Raw genomic sequence first — 16,862 nt, 5'->3', positions numbered from 1 at the left:
AGGCCAAGCTCGACGAGGATGACAAGGAGGATTTCACGATACTCAACGCGCATCTCATAGCTGATCCAAAACAAGAGGCCGCGGCGGAAGATGTGGTTGCGAAAGAGGACGAGGACAATGATTTGGAGGAATCGAGTGAAGGGATGGACCCGAAGGAGCAGGTGGCATTAGCGAAGGCGATCCTCGCATTGTACGAAACGATGAAGAAGCTTCGGGATGACACATGTGCTCGAGAGGAGGTCTTTAAGGCCACATGACAGTGCGTCGTTGGAATCTCCGTCGGACGGGCACCGACGGAGGAGGGCGCTCACCTCTTCATGGCGACCGAGCGACAAAAGATCTTCGAGGAGGCGGACGAACGACAGATGCGTGAATCTGCACTTCGGAGGGACTAGCGGGTGTGGGCGCATCAATGGAGAATGGGGATCAATGGAGACACTGACCGTCGAGGGCCCCGGCCGATGGCTAGTAAGCTAGGTTTTAATTTTATTTTGGTATGTATATCCTCATCAACCTTAATCATTTTTTTTTTGAAAAAATGCCAAAAACATTGTAGAATTTTGATTCTCAATTTGTCCTTGTGAGATTTCTTGTTTCGGTGGATTATACCTTAAGAGATTTTTCTATAGATCACACGGTGCTAAAAATGATGCACTCGCATTTGGGATGGCCACCCTTCTAGTAAGAGGCCGTAAGACCGGGGGTCTCAAAGAAAAGAACTCTTGCTCCGTATCTAATCCTACCTCGACTCGAATTCTGACCTTTCCTTTTCTTTTCTTTTTTGACTTGGAATTCCGACCGTTCCTAGCTAGGAAGCGTATGTACAAATCTAATCGCATGGCTATATATATATAGCTCGATACAAGCCGGTCTTGTATCAAGAACTATATTACCAGGCCAATCGATTGGACACGGGACACCTATACATATCGTCGAGAAGAAATAGTAAAGATGGTGGCCGCCGACGAGGAGGGCGTCAGGACATATACCGATCTTTATTCCCTGGACCTGCTGAGTTTCACACCAGAGCGTGCTATTTCCAGGGTCCTTGACTGCGGCCTGGTGCTTCAGTTGACCGGGGACGACGCTGACACGTTCACGGTGCTCCGCATCGACGGATCACTGGTGATGAAGAAGGCTGATGACATAGCCGTCATGGACAGGAGCACTCTCTACGTCGGCCAGATCGTCGGGTCGGCGTCTGATAAGGGTGGCCAGATCGGTGTCGTAACCGGTGTCACCACAATGCTCGGTGTCGTCCAGTTGAACAGCCGCTGCCAACCAACAAAGGTTGTAATGGGCGTGCCGACGGCCGGCGTGCGGCGCGTCCGGGCGCTTAGCCCTGGCGACTACGTTGTGTCCGGGCAGTGGCTGGGCCGGGTGGTCGAAGTATCCCTGGACATCGACGTATTGTTCGACGACGGCGCGGTCTGCAGGGTCACGGATGCAGAGTGGAAGAAGATAGAACTGGCAGAGGACCGTAACTACCGCCCCCAGACGAACACCGCCTTCTACCCCGGGGCACCCGTCGTCATCACCCGTGACTCGTCGGACATCTTCATAGACGCGCAGTGGCTAAACGGCCAATGGAAGCCGGACCGCCAAGAAGGGAAGGTGACCAAAGTGGAGATGGCCGGGCTCCTTGTCTGCTGGATCGCTTCTGCTGAACATGGCATCGAGCAACGACTTCTCCAGGAGCTCGCCCCTCTGGCCTACCAGAACCCTGGCGATCTGACTTATTTCTGCTCCGATCCCGATTGCGCGTGGGCTTTAGCCGACCATTGCTTTCTTATTCATACACAAGAAAATAACGACCATGATGAGCAACAATACACAAGTTCAGAGTCGACGGCGCCACCACCCACCATGACTGTCGGCAACACCAACACCTTAGTCGACGTCTTGTGGCAGGACGGCACGCGACAACATATGGCACGGTCGACGGTCATCAACCCCTTGAGTTTCACGAACGAACTCAATTTTTTCCTGGGCAGTATGTTGTTGACAACTCACCTGCCGGTGATGATTTCATCGATGCCGCCGCGGTAGATGGTACTGGAGATGACCCCGTGTGTGGATCAACAACAAGGCGCATTGGTTTCGTCAAAAGCCAAACTTCCAAAGACCAAATGGTGAAAGTGTCGTGGTTCAAGGCGGCGCCCATATGTTGGGAGGTCGAATGCGACGATATCGTAAGTGCATATGATCTGAGAAGGGACCCTGACCACTCAGTTTTCTATGGAGACGTCGTCGTTCGTCTGCTATCAAATGTAAGTGAAAGTACACCGGTAGTGCAGCAACCACAAGCAATGAGCGCCTCGAGCAGTCTTTCATGGGTAGGGCGCGTTGTTGACCTTCGTGACGGCCACGTCCAAGTCGAGTGGGGCGACAGCAGCACCTCAACGGTATGATTTGCATGGCCAGACATGTTCTGTTACTCCAATGTGCATCTATATATGCTTGAATTACTAACTGCTAAATTTCCATATGAGTCTCAGGTATTACCCCATGAGATCAGTGTTGTCCACAAGGAACACTACACGCAACTTGAGTGGGCGGACGTGGATGCTCCTCAAGCAGTATGTATCTACCTAAACGAGAGTACTAAAATATTATCTCATGCACACGCAACTTAACTCTCCAAACCCTGGACCTTGGTAATTATGAAGTACCCTTGGAGCTAGTGTTGATGTATCTTAATTATATCCAATTACAGGACAATGAACAACATGATCCAGAAGATGCTACAGAAGTCGAAGGCGGCATGGTCGACGGCAGTGTCGGCTCAGCGGATGAAGTAGATGTCCTTACTGCAGCCATTCAGAATGTGGAAGTACAGGAAGATCTTAACGGAGATGATGATAGCGACGAAGAATATGACCAAACTGTGATGATCAAGTCTGGAGATGCCATTGCAGACGATGATCTGTCTAAATTCCAACGATTCAATGTAGTGAAGAGCCATCCGGATCACCATTATATTGACACCACGCATGAGGTAGGTGCATGCACCAAGACTTGGACTAGTTACTACCTTCTTCTTTTTCCCCATTACCTGTATGCATCTTTTTTCTCCTTTTGACATGTATATATGCTCTTCCTTTTGCCAAATCAACTACAGGGTAGCAGCGGCGGAAGGAGGTGGGTCAAGACCGTGCAGAAGGAGTGGAAAATACTAGAGAACAGCTTACCAGGTACGTACGATGGCACCAGCCCCAGGTTGGTTTGAAACGTGCATAATAATACGTGGATGAATGAAATTAACATATCGATCAGTTGCGCACAGAAACCATTTACGTGCATGCCTTCGAGGACCGCATGGACCTGCTACGGGTGGTGATGGTTGGCGCAAGCGGAACACCATACCATGACGGGCTCTTCTTCTTCGACCTGCAGTTGCCGCCATCCTACCCCGCCGTGCCACCGCAAGTGTTCTATCACTCCTTCGGCCTACGCCTTAATCCCAACCTCTACGAGTCTGGTCGCGTATGTCTCAGTTTGCTCAACACATTTGGCGGCGAGGGCACCGAGTGTGGTCGCCGGCTATATCAAGCATCCTCCAGGTCGTCGTCTCCCTCCAGGCTCTCGTCCTCAATGACCAGCCATACTACAACGAGGCTGGCTACCAGGGACTGGTCGGCATGCCTGAGGGTCGCCGCAACGCGCTGCCCTACAGCGGGAACGCCTTCTTGCTCACTCTCCGAACTGCCCTCCACCTCCTGCGTCGGACGCCAAAAGGATTTGAGGAATTCGTGAGGGATCACTTTCGCCGACGCGGAAGATACGTGCTCGACACATGCCAGGCGTACCTGCTGGAAGGTGTGCCTGCCGATAATGGGAGCATGGAGCTGTCGTGCTCCCTCGGCTTCAGGATCGCGCTTGCCAAACTCGTGCCGATGCTGGTGGCAGCCTTCACAGACATTGGCGCCCAAGGGTGCGACCACCACACTGTCACCAGTCACCACCACCCGACAGACGTTCTCGTATGACACAGCTACTTCAGTTGGACGCATCAAGTAACATTGTTGATGTAATCTCGTATTTCTTCCGTTCCATATTAGTTGTTGGCTTATAGATGATGTAGTTAATTTTATGCAAAATCAACCACAATTAATATAGAACGGGGCTACGGAGGAGGTAGCAAGAACGGATATTAACAAATTTGTGGTGTCAGTTACTTGCTTCAGTGAAGCCTGAAACTCTTAACAAAAGGAAATGCCATAAATGATGCATGACATCGCTGTAGAAAATAATTTATAGGAGGAAACATAGTGGCAACCCACTTTTAAAAGTCTATGTCACCGGTATTTGGCCAAAATATCGGTGGTTAATTTTTTTAAACGCCGTTGCTGTTTGTCTAACCAGCGGGGTGGCATAGTATTTGGACGCCGCCTGCTAGTGCTATGGCAGCATTCATTACCCATTGGTTTCATCCGCTACTTATTTTACATGGAAAACTCATGTATTACTTTGCATTTCTGACAAAAGGAACGGGCATAAACAATTTATGTCATTCTCGAATGAGAGATTTCATGAAGCTTTTGTTTCGTCTATGTTCCATCTATTTTATTGTACATTTCTTAGGTTTTACTATATTTTGTTTCATCTATGTTCCATCTATTTTATTTTCACCCAAGTGCAGCACGTTCCATCTTATCTTGGTGTCCTAACTTGGTCATCTCATTGTTACCGACATGGCGGCATAATGGTAGGGTCGGATATAAGTGGAGTTAGACCGCACCCTTAAAGTACACATGATCGCATCCCTTCCATCCCACGATATTCATTACGCCAACAACGTGAAGCCTTTCATCCAAAAAAAAAAAAAGTCAACGGACCTCCTTGTTGTGGTACATTCGGACTTCCCGAAGACTCCCTCGACCTGACGTACATCGAACCAAGACACGAAATCAACATGATGTGCATGACTACGAAGACCTAGCTTGTAACATGGAGACTCCTACCACCAAAGCTTATATATACAGAAGCTCATTCATCAAGATGAGGTCGAAACACTACACCTAGTCGTCGTCGTAGACTCTATAGCCATAAACCCTAGATCCAATATGTAAACCTCTTCAGGTTCATCTACAGGCGGACCCTCTTGGGGACCAAACCAGGCTATGGCTCGGTCTTTCATAACTAAAAACAATAGCATTAGAAGGTATTTTCAGCTATTAGCTTCATTTGATTTGTCAACAATGATTGGTCCAATGGCTTAATTTGGCCCAGTATACCTCAAGCGGCCCCGCACAGAGTGGCAGCCACGAAGCGCCGGTGGGTGCATCTATAAGCATGTCCGAGTTCATCTTCAAGTCTTGTACAATCCTGTGATCATACCAATGATAATAAAGTATAAGAGAAGTTCTTCATCATCATCACCGTGTCCATTATCCAAACCTATTGAACCAAGCCCCTTTTCCAAACAAATAAACCCATCTCCGACCTGTAGAGCAGAATTGACTTGGGATCGTGTAAGCAATCCTACAAGAGTTCGACATCTAGCAACATTTAATAGTCCCATGTGGGGATCTCGACATGGAGCTAGCTTGGGGGCTCCTCCAGAGACACATGTGGCGGCAATCGAACGGGAGGTTCTTTGTGAGGTCGTCCCCATGGAGTGGCTTCGATATCTCCACGAGAACAATTCTACCCCCGCTGACTGGATCTTACTCAGAAGGATTCGAGTTGCATGATCCTCCCTACAAGAAACCGCTAGAACCGCCTTACCGCCCAAGGCTCAAGACTTTTAGATGCATGATCTTTGACCCTCCGGAGTATATATAACTACGCAAACGGAACCCACTGCTTGAAGTACTAACACTGAGAAGATGACCTTCGATAGCCAAAGAGGCACCTCGATGCCATGGCCCACCTCGGTGTGCAGCCGCGTGCAACCCTATCCCCACCAGCTGGCCTAACCCCCCGTCCCCAAACGGAGGAAGGATTTCTCCCCTCTCAGTGGAGGTATCTCCTAGTAGTAGAAAAAGGTCCCCATTCGAGGACCCCAGGATAGGAAGAAAATTCCAAGTCGGGTATTTAGACACGCGCTAGATGACGGCCGTTATTCAACATTGGGCCGCTTCATCTCCTTCTCCTTGAGGAAGAAACGGGATCACTAGAGGCCCATATCAAGCCAAATGAGCAGGTACCCCTCGCAAAACGCGACAAAGCACGCCATACGCACAATCCTGTGAGGGGCGAGGTGGTGGGCTAGAACCCTGTACCACCAAAGAAGCTTCCGCATAAATTGTTTGACATGGACTGAGAGTCCTCATCGAACGATGAAAACATCACACGTTCATTCGATCGTCTGAGAACCCGACAACACTTCCATCTACTGGCACCCTCCATGGGATGATGGAACAACGAAATAGGACATTGTGGTCTCTAACTTCTCCACCGCTGCTCCTGTCAGTGTGCAGTTGCGCCACTCACCTACCATGCTGAGGAAAGAGGGGAGAGCTTCCTAAAAAATACAACTTTCCAAGCGCATGGAAGAAGGAGTGAGACAAACTAATGGAAGACAACATAAGTGGCCACCGGGTTATTCAATTATTGCGGTAGCCAAGTTTTTTAAAAGTATGAAGCTGATGGAAAGTTTTAGGCTATATATTTTAACACTCCCCCTACCGTGTAGGCTAGACAAACGGGAAGACACTAAGCATGGATAATCGTGGTGTGTAACTATTTTGAGTAGATTAAATGGTGTGTTAGCCGAGGTTTGAACTTGAGACCTCCGGGCTCTCATAACATATCAAATTCATGCACTAGCCAAGTTTTTTAAAAGTCCGAACTAATGGGGTAATCGGCTAGGCTATCTATTTTAACACGGGTCCCATCACATCCCTTTAGCCTTGTATAAGGTCCCATTGTAGGGTACGACGCCCGAACCGTCGTTTGAATTTACGCCGCATGGGAACCCCCACCCTTGTCGTGTGGCGCTGCAGTTACTTAGGCACTACGTGATGGGATTCGTAGCATAGAAAACAAAAAATTTCCTACCGCAAGAACGAAACACAAGCCAAGATCTAATCTAGTAGATGGTAGCAACCAGAAGATCATGAGACTAACCCTCGAAGATTTCCAAAGCCTAACGAGATTAGATCTCGTGGTGGATGTAGTCGATCACTTGCCGCTTGCAAAAGCGCGTAGAAGATCTTGACCGCTTGCAAAAGCGCGTAGAAGAACTTGACGGTGCCACAATCGGGCAGCACCTCCGTACTCGGTCACACGTACGATGTTGATGAAGACGACGTCCTCCTCCCCGTTCCAGCGGGCAGCGGAAGTTGTAGATCCTCCTCGGAATCCCGGCAGCACGACGGCGTGGTAGCGGTGGTGGTGGAGAACTCCGGCAGGGCTTCGCCTATGCGCTGCGGGAGTATTATGTGGAGGAGGAGAGGCTAGGGTTTGGGGAGAAGGGGGTGTGGGGCGCCGGCCAACAAGGGGTGCGGCCAACTAGGGCTTGAAGTGGTCGGCTCCCTCCCTCTCCTCATGTATATATAGGTGGAAATCCCCAAGTGTTGGTATCTAAGTCTTCGAATAAGACCCGAAACCAAAACCTACCAAAGGGACAAAACCTACCCAAGGGGGGAATCCCACTCAAGGTGGGACTCCCACCCCTTCCTTGGGGGTTGGCCGGCCACCTAGGTGGAGCCCACCTGGGACTCCTCCCCCTTAGGGTTTGGCCGGCCATGCAAGGTGGAGTCCCTCCGGGACTCCACTTTCCATGGCGATTTCTTCCGGACTTTTCTAGAACCTTCTAGAACTTTCCATAAATGCACCGGATCATTTTCAAACTTGGAAAATGACTTCCTATACATGAATCTTATTCTCCGGACCATTCCGAAACTCCTCGTGATGTCCTGGATCCCATCCGAGACTCCGAACAAAACTTCGAACTCCATTCCATATTCCATATCTACTTAAACGACATCAAACCTTAAGTGTGTCACCCTACGGTTCGTGAACTATGCAGACATGGTTGAGACTTCTCTCCGACCAATAACCAATAGCGGGATCTGGAGATCCATAATGGCTCCCACATATTCAACGATGACTTAGTGATCGATTGAACCATTTACATACGATACCGATTCTCTTTGTCACGCGATATTTTACTTGTCCGAGGTTTGATCATCGGTATCTCTATACCTTGTTCAACCTTGTTACCGACAAGTACTCTTTACTTGTTACCATGGTATGTGGTCTCTTATGAACCATTCATATGCTTGCAAGCTAATTAGACGACATTCCACCGAGAGGGCCCAGAGTATATCTATCCGTCATCGGGATGGACAAATCCCATTGTTGATCCATATGCCTCAACTCATACTTTCCGGATACCTAATCCCACCTTTATAACCACTCATTTACGCAGTGGCGTTTGATGTAATCAAAGTACCCTTCCGACATAAGTGATTTATATGATCTCATGATCGGAAGGACTAGGTAACTATGTATCGAAAGCTTATAGCAAATGAACTTAATGACGTGATCTTATGCTACGCTTAATTGGGTGTGTCCATTACATCATTCACATAATGACATAACCTTGTTATTAATAACATCCAATGTTCATGATCACGAAACTATGATCATCTATTAATCAACAAGCTAGTTATACAAGAGGCTTACTAGGGACTTCTTGTTGTTTACATAACACACATGTATCAATGTTTCAGTTAATACAATTATAGCATGGTATATAAACATTTATGATAAACACAAAGATATATAATAACCACTTTATTATTGCCTCTTGGGCATATCTCCAACACTACGGCGCATAAACCAAGGAGGCACGCTTCACCCACCAACTAAATCGGGTGAATGGATGTGCTAGGAGCCAAAAGATAGCTCCCGAAGAATGGCATCAGATGTGGAAATCGCCAAAACCTAAGTGACCCCGCTTAGTGGCCATCACTGCCAGCACACCCCTCGTATACAACTTCTCCAACACCGCTTTCATTAGTGTGCAACCATGCTATTACCCCACCATATTGAGTAAAGAGAGGAGAGCTTACTAAAAAAATTCAACTTTCCAAGTGTCTGCACTACAAGAAATTTGTTGACTAATGACCTTTATCTTAAGGACCATGATAGATCCCCGCAGCATTGTGACCTTCTATATCACATATGGAAGAAAGAGCGAGATACATGAATTGAAGATAGATGCAGTGGCCATCGGCTCCCCTATCACATCCCTTAGGCTTGTATAAGGTCATGCAATACATGGGACACAACGCCTGAACCACCGTGCGACTTTAGGCTGCATGGCACACCGCTCCCGGGGTGTCTGGCATTGTAGTTACCCAAGCACCACATCGCAAAAACCCTGGATTCACGCTATAAATTTATCACCAACCAGTCTGGCGAGGTGGCGCGCAAGGAGGAAGAAGATGGTTCCCGGGAACAACAACGAGTGGACGCCTCGACATGCAAAGTTACCCCACACTACTAGATATCCCCTTTTAGCCGAGGGTCTCACATTACCGTCGGCTATTTTTTCACCGTTGGGTAATCTTTAGACCAATAGTGTGATGTTGGATATGTCTCGTCGTCTATGCTCGGTCGGCCAATAGTAAAGTTGCCGACGGTACTGTCGGGTATTGTCTTTGTTGATGGTAACAATCTGACGGGGAGCGGTATGTCAGCCATGTTTTGTTCAGGAGCCACTCCACAACCCTTGGCGATGCTTATATAGCCGGCAGTTCATGTTAGATGTTTAGTTTTCAGCGGCTACCATGTCCTGTTAGTTTTGTTAATATTCGACAATACATTTACCGTTCAAGTATAGTTATAACCAAGAGTAGAAACAAACCATCATTTAGTGTAGTTACCGATCATGTACACAAACCATCAGGGATTAGTTTTGTGGAGAGGCCACCCACACCATCTTTTATAAACTTACCGACGGTAGTAAAGTCCTCGTCAGATTATTGTATGTCTGAAATGTTTGCCTTGTCACCGAGTATTAGTCACGCAAGATGTCGTTGTACAACACGAAAGTGTGGTTCAGGTCAACAATATTAATTTCCAAATAATAGCATTTTAAAATATTTCAAAATTAACAACCAAGACCAAAGAACATATATTGTATTAGAATAACTTCACAAAGTAGAGAATCTCCATCATTGAGTTTACACGGTTGAGTCTTGCTCATGCGTAATTCCTCAATATGGGTAGCTTCATCTCAACTAGCTTAGTTGTCATGGTCATCGCTAATGCCGAGTCGTCCATTTGAAACATATTACCGAGGGTGAAACCATCTATTATTACTAATACCGCTAGCTATTTTTGCTTATAATCGACGCTGAAAATATGGTCGCCGGTCAACCGAAGGTCACGGATAAAGCGTTGGCTCCAACAGATGATTACTGACTCTGAAAGTATGATAGTTGAGTATTAGTCCAAGAGTATCGTCGGTTATTCATCCAAATATCCAAGATATCGTCCGTTATTCATCCAAATATCCAAGAGTTGGGTTTACCATGTCAGTCAATAGACTGTATTGTCGGTTATTAGTAGTCGGTCATACCTGAGAGGTTTCCTATTACAGTTGGACATTATGGTACTTCCTCCGATTTATATTACTTAAGGGTAATATAAATATATATAAATACATTTTAGTTGTAGATACATCCATTTCAGCATCAAATAATGTGGATCGTACTTCGGCTTAGACTATACTATTATCTAACGGACAGCTGGGTAATACTCATGGTTAGAGATAGGGCATTTATACTAGTGCTACTCCATGGTCATCATCGCCTGCCCCTTCCCCACCCCACCCTGGCCCGCTTATCACCAAGGATACTGACCGCGGACCAGATCCTACAAGCTGGGCGGACCCAACCAAAAAATACCGGTCCGACCAGAAAACCACACATTCAACAATGACACCACCCTCCGTGCATGGCACCCCCTTTGTCTACCTTGTCATATGGATGAACGTGATCGGACTGGCAAAGACCATCATATAGCCGAGGAGCCTTTGGGGAGGAGTTTCCTCGGCGCATATTACTTTGGCACCCTATGAGAATGAGGAAGTAGAATACTAGATGTATCTGCTCATAACACTAGTAGAGAAACCCCCTTTAGTACCGGTTCCAAAGGGGCTTTAGTACCGGTTTTGGAACCGGTACTAAAGATCCGGTACTAAAGGTGCCTCCATGTGGACACGGTGGAGCCCGCGGGGCTGGAGACCTTTGGTACCGGTTCGTGTTACGAACCGGTATTAAAGGCTATTTCGTTTAATTTTTTATCCATTTTTTATCCATTTTTTTCTAATTATTTTTCACTCCTTTTTTTAATTTTTTTTCAGAATTTCTAATATTTCCATTAGTCTCTAACTACACTTAATCTCTAGTCAAATTACTTACCCGTGGTCAAACTTCCCGGTCGGTTACTCATCCTCACACTACTCCAACACTAGCACGCTTAACTTCTGAGTTCCTTTCCGTCCCACTTCCAAGTGCTTCGCACGTATGTTGTTGATAGTAGTATCATATCAATCCTATTAACATGTTGGTCGATGTCACACTTCTTTATTATTTGTATTGCAAATAATTATTTTAATAAAAAAAGTAATGATGTAATAATAATGTTGAATAAATAAATAAAATTAACTTTTTTAATTTATATTATTTTAATTATTTTTTGAATTTTTAATATTTTTTTGCAAACCTAAAACCTGAAAATTTGAAAATCTTATAATTTACTAAAAGTAATAGTAATGTTCTAGGATTCAAAAAATCATATAATTATTAATTTGAATTTTAAAAAATAAAAAATATATAAAATTCTAAATTTTTGGAAAAAACCTAAAATCTTCCTGCTTTCATATTTTCATTTGAAATTTTGAGGATCTAAAAATGGGCTAATCGGGTAAATTTTTCCCACGATGATTTTGATATATTATGCGTTTTTTTTTCGACGTCGTATGCAAAAGTTAATGTGGTTTTACCATTTTCAAACTTTTTTTTACAAAAATAGTCAAAATTCGAATTTCTTAATTTCACCGAATAGTAGAGTGCATAACATACAAGAATCTGAAAACATTTTATTTTTTGAATTTTCTATCATTTTTATTTGTATTTTACAAAGCAAAAAAAAGGCTATCCACGAGGGCGGGGTGTGTGTGTCACGAACCGGTACAAAAGGTCTACCCTTTAGTACCGGTTCGTGTCACTGAACCGAGTACTAAAGATTTTCCGGCTGACGCCAACCCTTTAATTCCGGTTCGTGACACGAACCGGTACTAAAGGTCCTTCACAAACCGGTATTAAAGGTTGCAGGGGCCTAGACAATGCAACCGATACTAATGCACCCTTTAGTACCGGTTCGTAAGGAAACCGGTACTAAAGGGTTGGACGGAAGCCCCCTTTTCTACTAGTGTAAGGTGTTATTTCTATGGGCAGAATAACGATCATGGTTTTTTTGTAGCCATTACTACATGTAGCTCCTTTTTTAAGTTAAAAGTTTCATAAATATCTTTTTTTAACCTGGACGTAGACAATGTTATATTCTACCAATGTGCAAAATTGAACTCGACAAACAGACAGATTTGAGATTTTAAAATTCTGCACTTTTCACTACTGTATATACCAGATTTTATATTTTTTGCACAGCCCCTAATATAAGGTATTTCGAGTTGAAAATTTGCATGTTTTTAGAACGCAAAGTGTCTACATGTAGATTTAATGTGAGTTTCTTTTGAACTTTAAAATGCGGCCTTTGATTTTTTCAAAAAAAAGGCTGCATGTGGCCGGAGCTACATTTGTGATTTCTGGTGGAATAACGGCGTATTCAGCATGGAACATAGGTTGCTCACAATAGTTTACATCAACTTTAAATGTAAACGCCGACAAAACCTCAAAAAAATGTACTTAGACATTTTTAGAGAACGAGCCGGAACCCCGCTTTATAAAAAGCCAAAGAACAAAATACAGAGATCACCCCCACCGATTCATTACAGTGAACGCACATATATATATATAGCATATAGAGACTCCCCACCCCCCGAAGGAAAGACTACTCTCTGCTTTCTAAAAAAGTGTCTTAACTTTTTTTAAAGGAAAGAGCTGAGGATCCTCCGGATGCTGCAAACCCCCCAGCCTTCGGGTCCTCCACCGTTGGATCAAACCAATTTGAACCGTTAGATCGCCTTTTGTGTCTAGTTTTGGCTCAAAATCCCACGTTTGCTTCATTGAAGAAAAAAAAAGCCCCGCTTTTGTTTCATTGAAGCAAAAAAAACGGTTCGACTAAAATAGAAAGAGAGTTGCGACGACTCTTCAGATTTTGTTTCATCGCAGCAAAAAAAGTCCCGCTTTTGCTTCATTGAAGCAAAAAACGGTTCGACTAAAATAGAAGGAGAGTTGTGACTCGTTTAGGCTTTATTTCATCGCAGCAAAAAAAAGTCCCACTTATGCTTCATTGAAGCAAAAAAAAGTTCGACTAGGAGTAAATAAAAATGATCCATCGAACGTCGACCTCACTGGAGACATCGCCAGAATCCTTGTAGCAACAAAAATATACTAAAGTAGCAGAACCACAAAACATATGTAGCAAAAGATTTATACTATTGTAGCATAGTGAACTACTCGCTAGCTCACCATCGACAACATCCTAAGTCCAGCTAGCAGCATCGTCACTTGCTTGTTGCAGCACCGCCAATCACTCTTGGTAGCACCGTCGACGACCTTTTACAACACCACTGCCAACCGTTGCAGCACCACCGCCGACCATTTGTAGCACCACCGTCAACCGTTTGCATCACCGATGCTGACCATTTGCACCAAAACATGAGACATTTGGAATCATATGCCGTCGCCGATGGGCAGTGATGTCTACGGGAGCGTCTATTCTTGTAGACAGTGTTGGGCCTCCAAGAGCAGAGGTTTGTAGAACAGCAGCAAGTTTCCCTTAAGTGGATTACCCAAGGTTTATCGAACTCAGGGAGGAAGAGGTCAAAGATATCCCTCTCATGCAACCCTGCAACCACAAAGCAAGAAGTCTCTTGTGTCCCCAACGCACCTAATAGGTGCACTAGTTCGACGAAGAGATAGTGAAATACAGGTGGTATGAATAAGTAGTAGCAACGGCACCGGAAAAGTGCTTTGCCCGGGACAAGTAAACAAGCAAGAGTAACGCAGCAGTAGTAACGCAAGTAAAACAAGTAAACAAGCAGCGATAGCGATATTTAGGAACAAGGCCTAGAGATTAGACTTTCACTAGTGGACACTCTCAACATTGATCACATAACGAATAGATAAATGCATACTCTACACTCTTGTTGGATGATGAACACATTGCGTAGGATTACACGAACCCTCAATGCCGGAGTTAACAAGCTCCACAATAATGCTCATATTTTAGTAACCTTTAGTGTAAGATAGATCAAAAGACTAAACCAAGTACTAACATAGCATGCACACTTGTCACCTTCATGCATATGTAGGAGGAATAGATCACATCAATATTATCATAGCAATAGTTAACTTCGCAATCTACAAGAGATCATGATCATAGCATAAACCAAGTACTAACACGGTGCACACACTCGTCACCTTTGCACACGTGCGGGAGGAATAAAACTACTTTAATAACATTGCTAGAGTAGCACATAGATAAATTGTGATACAAACACATTGCAATCATAAAGAGATATAAATAAGCACCTCACTATGCCATTCAACAGTGAATAAGTATTCTGTGAAATATAGCCTAAGAGACCCACACGGTGCACACACTCGTCACCTTTACACACGTGGGACAAGGAGTCTCCGGAGATCACATAAGTAAAACTCACTTGACTAGCATAGTGACATCTAGATTACAAGCATCATCATATGAATCTCAATCATGTAAGGCAGCTCATGAGATTATTGTATTGAAGCACATAGGAGAGAGATTAACCACATAGCTACCGGTACAGCCCCGAGCCTCGATGGAGAACTACTCCCTCCTCATGGGAGCAGCAGCGGTGATGAAGATGGCGGTGGAGATGGCAGCGGTGTCGATGGAGAAGCCTTCCGGGGCACTTCCCCGCTCCGGCAGGGTGCCGGAACGAGACTCCTGTCCCCCGGATCTTGGCTTCGCGATGGCGGCGGCTCCGGAAGGTTTTCCGTATCGTGGTTCTTCGCCTCGGGGTTTCGCGACGGAGGCTTTATATAGGCGAAGAGGCGGCGCAGGAGGGTCGAAGGGGTGGCCACACCATAAGGCGGCGCGGCCAGTGGCCCGGGCCGCGCCGGCCTATGGTCCGGGGGCCCGGTGCCCCCCTCCGGTCCTTCCCGGTGTTCTGGATGCTTCCGGTGAAAATAGGAACCTGGGTCTTGATTTCGTCCGATTCCGAGAATATTTCGTTACTAGGATTTCCGAAACCAAAAACAGCAGTAAAACAAGAACCGGCACTTCAGGCATCTTGTTAATAGGTTAGTTCCAGAAAATGCACGAATATGACATAAAGTGTGCATAAAACATGTAGGTATCATCAATAATATGGCATGGAACATAAGAAATTATCGATACGTCTGAGACGTATCAAGCATCCCTAAGCTTAGTTCTCGCTCGTCCCGAGCGGGTAAAACGATAACAAAGATAATTTCTGAAGTGATATGCCATCATAACTTTGATCATATTGTAAACATATGTAATGAATGCAGCGATCAAAACAATGGTAATGACATGAGTAAACAAGCTGAATCATAAAGCAATGACTTTTCATGAATAGCACTTTCAAGACAGCATCAATAAGTCTTGCATAAGAGTTAACTCATAAAGCAATAATTTAAAGTAAAGATATTGAAGTAACACAATGGAAGATAAAGTTTCAGCAATTGCTTTCAACTTGTAACATGTATATCTCAATGATAGTTTGTCAACATAGAGTAATATAACAAGTGCAATATGCAAGTATGTAGGAATCAATGCACAGTTCACACAAGTGTTTGCTTCTTGAGGTGGAGAGAGATAGGTGAACTGACTCAACATAAAAAGTAAAAGAAAGGTCCTTCAAAGAGGAAAAGCATCGATTGCTATATTTGTGCTAGAGCTTTGGTTTTTGAAAACATAAAGAGAGCATAAAAGTAAAGTTTTGAGAGGTGTTTGTTGTTGTCAACGAATGGTAGTGGGCACTCTAACTACCTCATCAACCAGACTTTCAAGAGCGGCTCCCATGAAGGACGTTATCTCTACCAGAGCAAGGTAGATCATCCCTCTTCTCTTTTGTTTACACATGTACTTTAGTTTAGTTTTTCTTTATTTATGGATGACACTCCTCCCAACCATTTGCTTACACAAGCCATGGCTAACCGAATCCTCGGGTGCCTTCCAACAATCACATACCATGAAGGAGTGTTGATAGGGCAAAGGTGTCCGATCTTTCGATGAGATGAGGATAATTCGATTTGTTGGTGGAGTTCGTGCTTGACGATCCGACTACACGTGCAAAGCTCGTGCGCCAATGCAATCGCTAGGACAATCTCCGGGAGTTACTGATCTTGCGGAAGCACGATCAGCCTGACCAGCAAGGGTCTTAATTCCTACCTGAAATCGAGAACAAGTAGAACTAAAGATGCAATCAAAATATTGCGAATAGAGATGAAAGCTTGATTGATAATGGTGGGATTACTGAATAGTCGGTCTTGTTACGGGCGTTGGCCTCAAAAGAAGTACACGTAGTTGCAACAATTGGCTAACTTTTAATCTAATCAAAATCCAAGTTCTAATGACGGCTACGAGAGGGATATATATGGGGGAAGTGAAGGGATTTTCGTCCAACCAGCTAGGGTTGGCCAAAAACACCCCTAAATGGGCCTTCCTCCACTTATATGGCCTCTTAAAATCCCCTAAAATATCTA

The 16,862-nt window shown here is 45.0% G+C and overlaps 1 pseudogene; it reads left to right on the top strand.

Moving 5' to 3' along the window:
• The first annotated feature begins 951 nt into the window (after positions 1–951).
• Positions 952–3,989, top strand: LOC124648495 (annotated as a pseudogene).
• Positions 3,990–16,862: the final 12,873 nt, after the last annotated feature.

Source organism: Lolium rigidum, chromosome 4 (genome assembly GCF_022539505.1).
Source record: "Lolium rigidum isolate FL_2022 chromosome 4, APGP_CSIRO_Lrig_0.1, whole genome shotgun sequence".
Lineage (NCBI taxonomy): Eukaryota > Viridiplantae > Streptophyta > Magnoliopsida > Poales > Poaceae > Lolium > Lolium rigidum.
This window is presented reverse-complemented; position numbering and strand designations above follow the sequence as displayed.